Below are 14,695 nucleotides of genomic sequence, written 5' to 3'. Positions count from 1 at the left end.
CCAAGTGGCTCCCACACACTGATCACTGTGCTGTGGTCAGTTGCCAGTATCAGCTGAGTGTGGCTCACAATGAACCCTTTCACTTCGGGGACTGGAGACAGCATGTGGACATCGCAGCAGTGGTGGGGCCTGCAGATGAATCCCATACCCAGGCACCTACAGGAGCCCCAGAGGATCATGGGAACTCATACAGGACTGCCCGCAGCAACACTGGCATAGAAGCTCTCCATCCTTCCAACAAGGGGAGATGGAGTTACGTCGACAGTCCAAATTTAGCAGATGAAGCTGTGAGCTTCCCGTCAGTAATGGTTTCCAAATGCGTCTCAGCAATGAGTCTGGGGGAGGGGCGGAGGGCACAAGTGTAGCGTGCCAATACAAGTGCCCATAACGGAGGGACCTTTTTAAGCACTGCTGGCTCCCCTTTCATCTTTCACAATCACAAACCCTGCAGGCAAGGAGGCTCGTTATATCAGCAAGCACCCAAACAGGCCATCAAAGCATTAACAGCCAGGGCTGATTCTGAACTTGTTTGGAAACTCCTGCTGCAAAGCTAAAACGCAATGATTATTCCGTTGCAAAAAATAAACGTGTAATGACATTTTGTATGCAAATTAACATATATTTATCATTGCTAGAGTTGCTTAAACTGAGGTATTTGCCTAAACGGGAGAAATATACAGAGGGCGCCAGAATTACTATAACCACAATGAGCAACATGCAGAAAGTAATGTGCTTTATTATACCAACATTTATATCCCCAAAAAACAGATTACACAATTATTGGCACCCTTGGTTTAATACTTTGTGCAAACACCCCTGGCAAAGATGACAGCCATGAGTATTTTCCTATAGTTTGGGATAATGTTAGAGAACACATTGAGGGATTTTTGACAATTCTTCCATGCAGAACTTTTCAGAATCATTTATATGCTTGGGATACCCCCTGCTTCAGCTCAGACCACAGATTTTTAAGTCAGGAGACTAAGATAGCCATTGCAGAACATGGTTGTTGTTTTTACGTAACCATTTCTTAGTGGATTTTGTATGATGTATGCTTGGTGTCATTGTCCTGCAGGCCAATCTAGCTATGACCAAGCCTCAGCTTCTTAGCAGAGAAAACCAGATTTTCTGGTACTTTGTTGATTTCATTGTGCCATTGATAATACCACGTCCAAAACATCAATGATCCACCACTATATTTGATAGTGGGTATGAGGTGCTCCTCCTTGGATGCATTCCATTTTGCCGCCAAACATGTCAATGGTGTGTATGGCAAAAACTTTCAATTTTGGCCTTATCTGACCATAACACTCTCTTCCAGTCCTAATTCAAATGAGATTTAGCAAACTCCAGATGCTTGGTATTGTTTATTGTGCTCAGTAAGGGCTGTCTGTGTGGCACCCTTCCAAAGGGTTTTTTGGTGACCCTAAGACACAACCAATCTCTGCAATTCTTAAACTTCAATCCTTAGGCTGCTTATAGCCTCCCTCACCATCTTCCTTGCCATCGGCAGGGGTAATATGCACTTGCATATTCTTGTTTGCAACCATTCCATACGTTTTATTCCTTTATATGGTATGTTTAACCATTTCATTTTTCCCCCCCATTCTTTTTATTTTTTTAATTTATTTTTTTAAACTCATTACCTGATTGTGATGGTCAATTTCCATCTGCCCCTACTGAATTGACCATTCCTTGGCTTTTCCCATGCCGATGGTTGACAAAGGGATTTTGCATGCTTGTTACCTCATTTATAAACTCCAGTGAAACAGGAAGTTCTGAATGACAGAATACAGTTCCTTTTTGATAATTGTTAGGGGTGCCAATCATTTTGGCACTTGTGGTTTTCAGAAGATAATTACTAAGGAGGATTACTAAATTAAAAACATTTAACCAACATTAAAGTAAATGTATTTAAATAAAAGTATATCTTTTTTTTGTATGTTTTAAAATATAGATCATTATCCATGTTGTTTATTCTACACAGCCTTCGGTCTCCATTTTATTCAGGGTAATTATTCTGGAGCCCACTGTATTGTGGTTGAGGTCCTAGTGCCATGTTAAGCCGCACAACAGATAGAATGCTTTAAAATATGAGCCGGTAGGACCTCATTTAACGCCACTGGCTGTGGCAATTAGAACCAATTTTCAACCAATTAATTATTTCAACAGCTTGAATTATTGCTGGAAAAGGATATAGCCTATGCTAAATGCGATGTAAGTACGTTAATGATCTGCTGGTACCAGTGACATTCTGAGATCGATAATCAATCTGTCATTTGCTTTCATATTTTCATGAGGACAATCAAAGTTGGACTTGATCAAGTCATTGAACTCTAACATTGAGCAAACCCACTGGTGCTTTTCAGCTTGCATGAGAATCCTGGCTGTTGGTGGTCAGTGGCAGTGCACCTTTTTCCAGGGCAGCCTGTAATAGTGAACAAACAGTCCAAGCACAATAAAGCCTGGTTATAGGAAACTAGTGATTCCATAATTCACACAGAGTAAAGCACAACATGGGGCAGAACAGGGCGGGCCCTCATCCGGCTGCACGGTCAGCTCTGTGACCAGAGACCAGCTGCTAGCTGGCAAAGAATTGTATTATTAATATTTTTTGTATTCTGCGTTTGAGTCAGCACAAATGAGCAAACATGATATTTTCAAAAAAGAATATTTGTTACAGTGAAATTTTTGCATTTCATTAAATAAAGTAACATTAAGTAATACCAGTTTTCAGATAAAGACTGTCTGGGATTACCTGGAGAGCCAGAAGCAAGCTTCTGCAGAAGAAATGTTGCAAGTTCTCCAATATGTTTGGTCCAACCAGTTGATTTTCTTATAAAACTGCAGGACATTTATCTTAAGGCAAATGGTTGTCACAACAAATATTGATTTAATTTACCTTTTACCTGTTCACTGCTCTTTATAGTAATATTTTCTAAATTTAAAATTTTCTAAATATATATTTTTATTCCTTATCTTGGTGTACAAACCATCGACTAGGGGTGTGAACATTTAAATGGTTAACCAAAACTGAGTTGTAAACATTTACAAATGGAGTTGTACAAATTTATTGCTAAACAATAACCAATATTTTCTTCTGAAGCTGAAATGGTAAACTCAGTTTACGCGTTCACCACCAGGTGGTTTACATTCTAAACTAGCAATCAACAGTAGTTCTAGCAAGCAATCTTTGGCAATTTCAAAGGGTTTAAAATGCAAACATCACAGGAAATTGAATGCAAAGTACTATAGTTATCAAATAATTTCTGTAGCTGTTGGTTGATTTATGGTTTAGTGTAATTTTGTTTTTTCTAAAGGTTCACAGAGGACCCATGTTTATTTGTTGACACACAAATTCAAACTAGCTACTGGCAAAGAGAACGTAGCTTTCCACTATGCCGTATGTATACAAATACAAATAAAGCAATACATCATTGTTCAAGTGTTGCACACTGTTTACATTCTAAACTAGCAATCAATCTGTGGCCATTTCTGGGGGTTCAGAAAGGAAAAGGGAATTGAATGCTACAGTACTATTGTCATCAAATAATTTCTGTTCGTTTTAAATCTGCAGCTGTTTTTGTGGCAATTTAAAGACTTGTAACAGACCAGACTGTTGATTTCCTATGGAAATCTCTTGCATTGTATATATCTATACAATGCTCCCAGCAACAGAACTGGCCTGCCTACACCCTGGCACATTAATAAGAGAACACTTATTTGAGAATTTTATGAGTTTTGCATCACTATTTCCAGTCCCTAATGCCTCAGGGTCCATAGAACTGTAAAAGACTTATGAAGATGAGATGATGGAAGTTGGTTTCTTCCGATGCATTACACAGAACTATAGCCTTATTAGAACCAAATAACTATTGAGAAAGTGAATTTAGGCCATTTCTTGTCTTGTTTTCAGAGCCAGGGTCCAGGTCATAAGGCTATTAATTAGTCTCTTCTTGAAACTGCTTGGCTTCACGATTTAATTCCTTACCATCTGTAATGTTTGCCACTGTCCCATGTGACAAAGAGAGTTTGCATTTCTTGCACAGGCTGTGTGGGTGCTGACACAAGAAACCAGCCCAGACAATCCACAGCAGGAATTTATGAAACAGGAGGGCCAAAAGAAATTGAGTGACTGAGAAATGCAAAGCAAATCAGGCTACCTGCATAACAAGCTCTGGGGGAGGTGGTGTGACTAATGCCCCCTCTTGTTGCAAGAAGTTTACCTTAGAAAAATAGACAGGCTTCCTGGTGTTTTTTTTTTTTATTATAATAAAAAAAAGATTTACAATCCCATGAAAAGGTGTGGCCAAAGTAGACAGCTTCAAGACAGGGCCTAACTGATGTTAAAACTAGCATTTAGGAAAGAAATGTATTACATACAGTGCCCCCCATAATGTTTGGGACAATTAACATATGCTTAATGTGCACATTCTCTGATTTAATTCAAGGTATTTTTATACATTTTGGTTTCACCATGTAGAAAACAGTGGCGTTTATACATCATATACATAGTCCCCCCCACACGCTCTTATTCAGAGTGACATACAGTTGATTAGACTAAGCAGGGGACAATCCTCCCCTGGAGCAATGCAGGGTTAAGGGCCTTGCACAAGGGCCCAACGGCAGTGCGGATCTTATTGTGGCTACACTGGGATTCGAACCACCAACCTTGCCTGTCCCAGTCATTTACCTTAACCAATACGGTACAGGCCGCCCTAAAAATTGTATCTTTGGAAACTATTATTGTGGTTTATCAATATAGAACCAAAGTTGTGCCAAAGTCAAAGAAGTCATTATGAAACTGAGAAACAAGAATAAAACTGTTAGAGACACCAGCCAAGCCCTAGGCTTATCAAAATCAGGAGCCAGGTGTAGATTTGTCAATGACCACTGTCCAATGATCAAGACTTCATGAATAGAAATGCAGAGGCCACACACACTGCAAGATGCAAACCACTGGTTAGCCGCAAAACAGGATGGCCAGGTTACGGTTTGCCAAGATGTACTTAAGAGCAACCACAGTTTAGATGAAACAAGGAACTGCCAAAGATCCAAAGCATACCACCTCATCTGTGAAACACAGTGGTGGGGGTGTTATGCCAGGGCATGTATGACTGGCAAAGGTACAGGCTCACTCAACTTCATTGAACATAACTGCTGATGGTAATAGCAAAATGTATTCTGAAGTGTATAGACACATCCCATCTGCTCAAGTTCAAGCAAATGCCTCAAAACTCTTTGGCCAGCGGTTCATCCTACTGAAAGACAATAATCCCAAACATACTGCTAAAGCAACAAAGTTTTTCAAAGCTAAAAACTGTATATTCTTCAGTAGGTAAACCAATCACCTGATCTGAACCCAATTAACCCCCTCCACTCTGCCCCCGTGTTGAGTTGTCGACATTATTGAATAATTGAAATAATTGTTGCATTCACATTTATATCATACAAAAAACTGCAGCATCATAAAACCGCGAAATGGCATTGCCAGATTGTTAAAAAGACTCTCCGCTAGGGAGAACAGCAGTTTAGATTCTTATCAGCTTCTTATTTGTAATGCAGGGCAATAAAACAGCAGGCGCCCCCATGCCACGCTAACGGTTTACAACTCTGACCTGGTCACAATCCTTGATACCATTTCACTATGTAAAAAAAAATATCATGTTCCAATACAAGAACAAAACTATACAATTCAGAATACAATACAATTTTTTTTTTTTTTTTTTTTTTCACATACGGCTGACATATTACAGGGTTGGGATGCAATTTCGAAGTAAAGTTCAATTTTAAATGGAATGCTGATTTGTTAGAAAGCATTCGGTTAATTAACATTAGGCTAAGAACTTTTTGAACACTTCGAAGAGCTTTATGAAAACATACTCTCATATGAGTGAATAAAACGCAAGTGAAGGTGAATCATCTTCACATTTTGTATCAAAAAATCAGTTTAGATAGAAAAATAAGCTCTTCAGATCATTCATGCGTCTGGACAAAATGATATACAGATGTACAGTACAGCACAGAAGTCTTAGGCACCCTAGACAAAACTAGACTATAGATGTCTATTTATTTGTGCGTGTTAAAAGTATAAAATAACACATTTGAGATTTCCAAATATTCATTTTCTTAGAAATTGAGATACTCAGTGCTAAATTAGGCATTGTAATTTGGCATTAGTGTAAATTTTGTGTACACTGCATATACTCTGACATAAATTTGTTCAGTCTCACATTTCTGAATGGTACAGGCCTCATTAATTTAGGTGTTCACCCATTTGTTTCCAGTAAATGGTTTGAGAGGGACACTTTTATGGGACTAGTACAAAATAGGTATAAATTGTCCTCGAGGAGGGCACAAAGTTGAAAGGGTTAAGCATGCCTTTCATATGCAGAAGAGAACATTTAAGGGTACTAGCCCCTGAAAAAAAGCATGAGCTAAAGATGGCAGGCCTGGCAGAGCATCACCAGAGAAGACGCCCATCAACTGGTGATGTCCATGAATCGCAGACTTCAAGCAGGCATCAAAAGCAAAGAATATGCAACAAAATATTACTCACTTTCATTTACACAACATAGCTGTGTCCCAAATATTGTTACCCTGAAATGGGTGGGGACTATGTATAAACATTGCTGTAATTACTACACGGTGAAATCAAACTGTATAAAAAAATCCCTGTATTAAAATCTGATGTGCACTTTAACCACATGCGATTTTTTAAAATTACAAATCTCAGAGGCTAATAAATAAATGATGGGTCTTTGTCCCAAACTATATGGAGGGCACTGTATGTATGGCAGGGGATAGGCTGGCTGAAGTAATGTGCTGCAATCTTTTGTAAGAAATACCATACAATTTCATAATTTCATTCACAAAAGTGTGAAGCCTTCTCCTGACTGCCATCCATTCGCAGTTCTTTCAGCACCAGCGTGTTGTGGCAGGCAGTTTCCTCTGCACTGTCTGACAGTAAATCAAGCAGGCTAGTTAGAAACCTTGCTGAGTAGCACAAACTACATCCTGCATGAAAAATAAAAAAATTCTACATGTGCCAAAGCTGACCACAGCACAGGAAACTTTCAAATCTCTGACAATGGGGTTAGAGGTGGAACAGCTTCTGGGTTTGAAGGTAAAGCACCAAACTCGGTCAGACCTGCAAGCTGCCGACTAGTAGTCTACTTTTTGTCACAGAAATGCATGAATGTAGCAATCACCACCATTCAGTTACATCTGACCCACACAAGTGATGTTAAAAAGTACATTGCTAACACAACATTATTTCAATCAAATCAAATGTTATTGTTGGATCAAAAAGAATGTAGAAAGGCTATAGTTTTTGCTTCCTATTTTATCTGTACTCTGTTATTCAGCTTGCGTTTTGGGCAAGTTTTCAAAAGTTCAGGTGTAAAACAAATTCTCTTGTATGAATGTACCTTTGTAGTCATTTGATTTAAATACACCAGGCTAAAAGAAAAGGTCATTAACTCAGTTACAAATACTTTCCACACAACTGAGCCTCGTCCCTCCCACACACACACAAGTTCAAGCTGTCCTCTAGACGGCCCAATCTCCGGCCAAGATAGGCCATTGCGTTATGCACACTGCTTCACTTGGCCTAGATCTAAACTTTCCCACAGATTTGGCAAAATGCAGTAAAAACCAGCAGTAAGCTTACATAATTCTCCACAATATGACAAACCAGGAGCAGTAATTCTCACACTAGGATTCACAATGTATCTTTGGAAGTGGGCAGAAAATTGTTAAAGTTCTATATTTCGATCCACACTTCTTCCTGACTCTCATACTGAACTGAAAATGCCATTTCAACAACAACCAGTTCATGTCTGAAGTGTAATGTTCTTGTTATTCACATGCATGTTTCTATGGCTCCCTTCATCATAGTATGGTACAGCAACCATTAGTAAGTTCTCCACTCAGTTCCTCAGGATAAGCATTATAATTTCATAAAACTGAACAGGAAACTTGTATAATGCCTGCACTTCAAATTACTATAATCTGGACTGACCTGAACAATTGAGACAACAAGCCTGAATGCTGCCATTGAAAGAACAGCTTTTTTATAGACCTACCAGTAACCGCTACAGCAACAACAAAACAGAGGTGATCTTAATGAAATACCAAAAGTAAAGAAAATCCCCAAAAACAAAATGCTTTGGGTACAACCTGTAAAATGTAGCCACTGCAACCAGGAAATGGGAAAGAATACCAAGGTACAAAAACAGTCCCTCATACAGCAATTAATATACTTACTTGAGCTGAGCCCCAAATGTCAGTCTTACTTCATTTCCCTTCACAACACTGTTAAGACAGTTTTTTCAAAAACAGGAATAGACATACTGCGTGTAACCTGAACTGGTGAGGCAGCAGAACACTGATACAATGATGGCTTTCTTAATTTTGTTCTGAGCACTCAATAGACATTGCAGAAGTCACAGTTCCACTTTTAGTCAAGACTTCTGCATCTCAGTTCCTCATGCGGTCAGAGTTCAGTCCACTCCGATGCAACATCAAGAGTGCTCAGCAAAGCCTGCACGACTGACAGAACATAGTCGAAAGCTCTTTACCTATTCCGGATACTCCCTCGCTCTGGAGTTTATCCTTCCTGGAAAGAGATGAATGGAGGCTTTTGTGGAAAGTGTTCACCTCAAAGCAGTCAGTCTCTCCTGGCAGCGCGAGCTCCCGGCAGGGTCTCTTCCTGCGTTCACTTACTCACACGTCACACTTCCTATATCGCGCATGTGAGCCTGCCGGCACTCCCCGCTGCTATTCAGAGTCACCCGAGGCCTTGGGCTCATTCCGCTGGCAACGACAGTTCTGCTGAGCAACGGAGAGCGCTCTCACAGGCTGAAGCGAATGCCAAAAACGCACTCTACCGATGCAGGTTTTCCTAAACTTCATTTTTACAAGCCGATCATGCTCGCATTCATACGCCAGTCTCAAGAGTTGTACCATCACTGGAACACCAGTGTTCTGGCGAAAAACAAGCGATCACGCTAAAAGTATTCCTAACTGAGAGCTCTCTTCTTGCAATGAACAGAATGCCCTGATAAAACCAATAAGCACAGAGGAGTTCTTGTGCTCTCTCTCAGTGACACAGAGATCTTTTCATCTTCTCTCCCTCCTCCTCCCCTCTCTTTCACACACTCACTCTCACACAAACACACACTGCGATTACCCAGTACCACTTAAGTCCATGATCCCAGTCCTATAATCAATAAGTACTAGACAGGACTCCTCCTGTATTGACAAAAATGCATATACTGTAATGTGTGTATATAAATAGTTGTAATATTAATGGGTTTACCTTAACACAGAAACATCAATGGATGCAAGTGAGGTTACATTGGAGTAGGTCAAATTTGCTTTATAAATAAGGGGGCTAATCTATCAAACGGTGCTCACGAAGTACTGTGTCAATCTTTAAAGAAAATTCAAACATACTCTTTATCCATCCTTCTATCTTTAGTAAAATCAAATGGGCATTTTTTTAAATGTTTTTTTTGTGTGGGGAGCTGGACAGCCCATCCTGCTGTGTTCATACGTTTTGACTTTATTCAGACATAAGAGGGTAATGGATGACAGAGACATGGTGGGATCAATCTCAAATGACCAAGCACCACCTGCCCTACAAACTGAGCAAAGTCTCCCCAAGCACCCAAAACCGGGTTTCACGTTTTTGAAGCTCATTGCCTGGTCTTGTTGAGAGACGTGGCTCTCTAGCTCCAGTGTGGTTGGCTCCAGTATAGGCATTTCAGCCACCAGCTTCAGTCAATGTAAGTTAATGGGAACAATACGGTAGAAATACATTCTATTCTTTCCCCACTGGAAAATTGACGCAATAGGTGTTCTTCATCCAATTGGTGGTTTTTCTTCATCCAATGACTTTCGATTGGCAAATTTGTTAAACTACTGTGTTATTTGGACAATATAGACATATTTGTTGGACAAATCAGGACCAGTTAGTATCTCTGCATTTCAGGCACTTGGTGGACGACCGATTCGGCAGAACTTAATTCCCAGCCATTTATGGTACAACATGGTGGTGCCAAAAGCAAGACGTTGGAATGTAAATGGGTCACAGACAGTTGGCCCACATATCCAGACCTTAGGCTACACGTTAAGGCTTGTGGCTTGCAATTAATATGTGGAAGAGTTGTGTGCTCGCAATGAAACGCCTTCATTGTGAAATTCATTGTTGTGCCATGATCCCCATTTAACAAGTACTCTGATGTAATGCTGGCTTTAGTCAATATTAGCCAAACGTGATTGTTAGGCAACTGTTCCACTACAAAATGCCCAAGCAAACAAAGGATGATGTGAAATGCTTTCAGAAATAAATAAGTAAAATAAAAACACCGCCGTTATTAACTAGATGTTGATAAGGCAGCCAATCAGCAGCAAGGTCGTACAGCTGCCATGTGATCGTGTGGTGTTTTTTGTTTTTTTAAATCAATCACATATAAACTGCACAGCCTTGCAGCAGTCTGATCAACCTTCAATCGAGAAGAGTGGTTATATTTTAGCTGGAAACACTTCACATTGCCGCTGAAGTTTGCTTGTTTACTACATTCTTTGTTTCTCTTTTTTGCAGATACGTGGCCTCTAAATCGTTTTCATCATTATGTTTGTGCTACTGCAGTCACAAAAGAATGCTACCAAGCATTATGCTGTGCGTTGTATATGCATATTCATGCATGTGACAAGCATGTGGAATGACCCCAATGCACACTAACATGCACCTTCAGCCACATTGGTAATACTGGCTAACATACACTTCAAAAAGAAGCACATGTGGCTTTATTCATTCTGCTATGGCAGGCCAGGCCACATGGTTCAGAAAGTCAGAGTGAGACAATCTGCACTTCCTTCCAAAGAGACAGGAAACTGAAATTATACTTGCTCAGTTATCTCAGTCCACAGATCACGTGTCCATCACAGGAAGGAGTGTGCATCCCCTCAATGTGCTGCCTACAGAGGGACTGCAGCTGCACAGACGTCAGCCTTCCTAACAGAGGCTAATAGTCTGCAGTTATGCGAAGACAACAGGCAGCAGTTACACAGGCAGCAGGCTGCAGTAGTACAGGCCACAGATACAGCCAGAGCTCCCAATTATAAACATTGAGTTACACACAGAGGGTGACAGCAACACAGTTACATACAGACGGCATCCTCTCATACAAAAACAGAGGGGTCCCAATTACACACAGAGGGCTGATAGCTACACATGAACAGAAGGCAACAGCTCCAAAGCAATGCAAGGCTAGAGTGTCACAGGGTCGGCAACAATACAGAGTGCTGGATGTTTGTCACGGAAAACATCCTTCAATAAACTACTGGGAATTTCACTTGACGGGCACTGCAGTAACAAACCAGAGATTACCTCCACAGCAGCCCAAAACTAGAAAAGGAACAGCCGGGCAAATCATTCCAGAAAAGACCATAAAACCAGACACACTGGAATGTACAGGCCTACAATGCAGCCCTTCAACATTCACCTGCAAGCAAACTACAGACAAAGCAGGCACAGACAGTTTACCTGGGAGTGCAGTTATTGTAGCAGAGGCGGGTGCTTCAGAAACCTGTGTGACAAGATGCCCAAGCAGAAAGCAGAGTGCACCTACATTCTTCAGGAAGTGTATCTAATGTCAAGCAGGCTGGCAGAGGACAATGGCCTGCATGCTTTTAAACTCAATGCTAAATGAGGCTTCTCAAGCCCATGTTCTCATTAGGCCTGTCACAACTGAAACATGCGCTTTGGCAATATGCTCTCAGAAAAGGAGAAGCTGTATTCATGTATGCGCGCGTGTGGGGAAGGAGAGAGAAACAAACAAAGATATGAAGACAGATAAGAGTCCGCAAAGGAGTGACAAGGAGAAAGAAAGAAGCAATGAATTATTGTATTATTCGATGGAAGTTAACACCCAGGAATTGCATACAATTATGCGCAAATACAGTTATGAGAACAAAGAAACTTCATCCAAGGAGGCCCAGCACTCCCCTGCTACCAACTACCCAGGCAAATGTTGGCTTCAGGCACAGATGTAAGCCTATGCAAAGGTCATGCTTTTTACCTCTCTGAAACATGACACAGAATTACATTAAGCACTAATATAAAGAAAGAAAATTCTGAATTGATGCCACTGACCTTGGATATTCTAAACATATTTATTATCACGTTTAGAGTAGGCCTTAGTGTAGTGTAAACCCACATCTACATCTCAACATCTAAGTTTGGGATCATCTGGGCCTTTTTTGTGATTCAATATCTTTTCTCTGTTTGTAATCAAACAATTAATACGTGGTCAAAGCATAGGCTCTTACTCTTTTATTAAAGGGTATTTTTTATACATTTTGGTTTCACCATGTAGTAATTGAAGCACTTTTTACATGGAGTCCCCCATTTCAATGTTTGATACACTGACTCCCTGATGTCTGTAACCCTCAACCTCAGAGTCTGGATATCTTATGTCCAGCAAGCGATACTAAAACTCTTTGCATTTGATAGGGAATCAATGGGACAATTGGGGGGTGGGACAAGATTCAGCTGTAAATTATGCTGATACACTATTGAACACAGTGAAGGGTAATGAAGGGTCTATTGAATCAAATCAGCCTCAAACCATCATGATGCTGCCAGATATAGATTAGATACTACAAGAACGGTTTTTCCCGACAAATCTTGCTGTTGAGCACAACAGAAAAAACTATTCTTGTACTACGGCCTATCTGACAGCAGCACCTTTAATAAAAGCTCTGAGTCAGCACTTATTAATTAACAGACCACATATTAATCTTTTCATTACAAATTGAGAAAATAAAATATGAAATCAGAAAAGGCATAAAAAAGGTGACGCCAAACTTTTGAACGGTAGTGTATATTCATATGGACAGAAGTACCAAAGCCAATCCGCTACAAGATCACACACACAAAAAAAAAAAAAAAAAAATACAAAAGCTGATGAAAAGTATTAGATTGAATACATGTTGGTTCTCAGGACTTCAACCTGTCCCATTCCTAATATGGCACCTGCAATCGATTCACTCTGTTGTTAAAGTACACACAAGGTAACCCTTTCATCATTATTAGCTGATAATAATAGAAGTTTATTTTGCTGTCATGGGTGATTTTTGTCACTGGGCAAGTACTGTACTGTGAAAACAATACTGATCTTTGATCTTTTAGAGTATACGTTTGTGTTCAGTATGTTATTCACTGTACAGGCCATCTCTAAACCGTAAAGAGTAGCAAACCAAAACAATAATTTTTGTATTTTTATGAATTATATTTTGAAACTTATTCTCAGTGCTGTTCAGTTGTCTCACTATGTTCTAATGAGTCTTTTTCCCCATGACAATGTGTAATACTGTACGTTGAAATAAAGACCTTGCAGTCTAATTCCCAATGGATATGAACATCTGCCATATAAATAGTACTAACTGAAATGACATGGGGTTACAATCATATGCATTAGCCTGTCATAAGAAAATACGTTTCTCCATTATATTTACGATCCGGGTGCATTGTAGTGGTTCCTGGCATCATGGGTCATATGACTCAAAGTCTCGCCTGCTCTCCCACAATCCATCACTCTGTGCTCCATGCAGGCAACCTTGTTTACCAAACCCTGTCCTACCTGTTCTATGGCGGCGGCAGGTTACCCCCCACCCTCCACACCCCCCATGACAACCACCACAGTTTTATTAACCATACAGTCGCAACCAAAACAGTATCCCACTTGTCAGCGATAAACCGGTTCAAACTAACTTCACACAATCACCAAATGATTCTGCAAAACGACCGTCAGCAAAAGAAATGTCAGCAGGCGATGCGTTTTGACAGATGAAACCAAATAATCAAATCCAATATTACCGACATTTGGAGACAGCCAAAAGAATACGGTTTAATCAACGAACATTATATTATAAAGAAAAAGAACGTCAGTAAAACACAGAAGAACAATGCCATTTCAGGCTACATCTTGTCATTTTAGTCACATTACTGTTGCCGTTGAAAAAATGACACCGCCGTTGCGAATTGTTCATTTCAAATAACCCCGCTTGTTGTGTTGTGTTGTGTTGCCGAATATGCATACTACAGATATAACTTCAAGGACTGCGAGAAAGGGTAATATTCCGAAGCAGTAGATAGGTGTTTTGTCACGGTTCTGAATTGAACTGTTTCCGAGTCATGGAATTTAACTCTTTAGCTACAGTGCTGAACGCCATGTAAATATCCACGAATAAGGGCTGTAAGGGGTTCTTCCTCACCGCTCGAGTTGGCACAGGTTGGAAGGAAAAGTTTTGAAAATGCATCACGGTCGAATAAAACAAGCTGTTGAACAGTAGTAGAAGCAGATTACACGTAGGCCTTGTTTAGTTGGAATGCAGTCAACTTACTTTCGGTGTGGGCTACGTGTAGTCTTGACGGAATCAAAAGATCACACTGAAAGTAAATGTTTCCAGTACTGCGTTCTCTTCACATGTAGCTAAAACACACTTATAGGCTACCCAAACCTAAAGTAAAAAGTAGACAATCGCACAGGACTAGCAAGCTACGTCTCTTTGGCGACTTGTCCACAGCCGCTCCTTCAGCGTAAACATAGATTTGATGTGGATTTCCGTTCAACTCGTTTCGCCACTTAAAAAAGTTCTCAACTGTGATTATATTATATACGAC

At 40.2% G+C, this 14,695-nt stretch overlaps 1 protein-coding gene across 5 annotated transcripts in view; it reads right to left on the bottom strand.

Annotated features, from left to right (window-relative positions):
• The window catches only part of wipf1a (WAS/WASL interacting protein family, member 1a), a 28,874-nt gene that overhangs the window by 13,469 nt on the left and 710 nt on the right, over window positions 1–14,695 (bottom strand). Inside the window, exon 1 of one of the 5 annotated variants that reach the window (XM_061233425.1) lies at window positions 14,416–14,674. The exons of 1 other annotated variant lie outside the window; for it this stretch is intronic. The gene's annotated coding sequence lies outside the window, so the exon portion shown is untranslated. Of the gene's footprint in view, window positions 1–8,182; window positions 8,236–8,268; window positions 8,531–8,582; window positions 8,868–14,415; window positions 14,675–14,695 lie in introns of those variants that run through there. 3 more of the 5 variants (XM_061233422.1, XM_061233421.1, XM_061233426.1) reach the window with 3 other exon arrangements.

The sequence above is a fragment of the Conger conger genome, chromosome 3 (genome assembly GCF_963514075.1).
Source record: "Conger conger chromosome 3, fConCon1.1, whole genome shotgun sequence".
Lineage (NCBI taxonomy): Eukaryota > Metazoa > Chordata > Actinopteri > Anguilliformes > Congridae > Conger > Conger conger.
The sequence above is the reverse complement of the archived record's forward strand: the minus strand, read 5'-3'. Positions and strand labels throughout refer to the sequence as shown.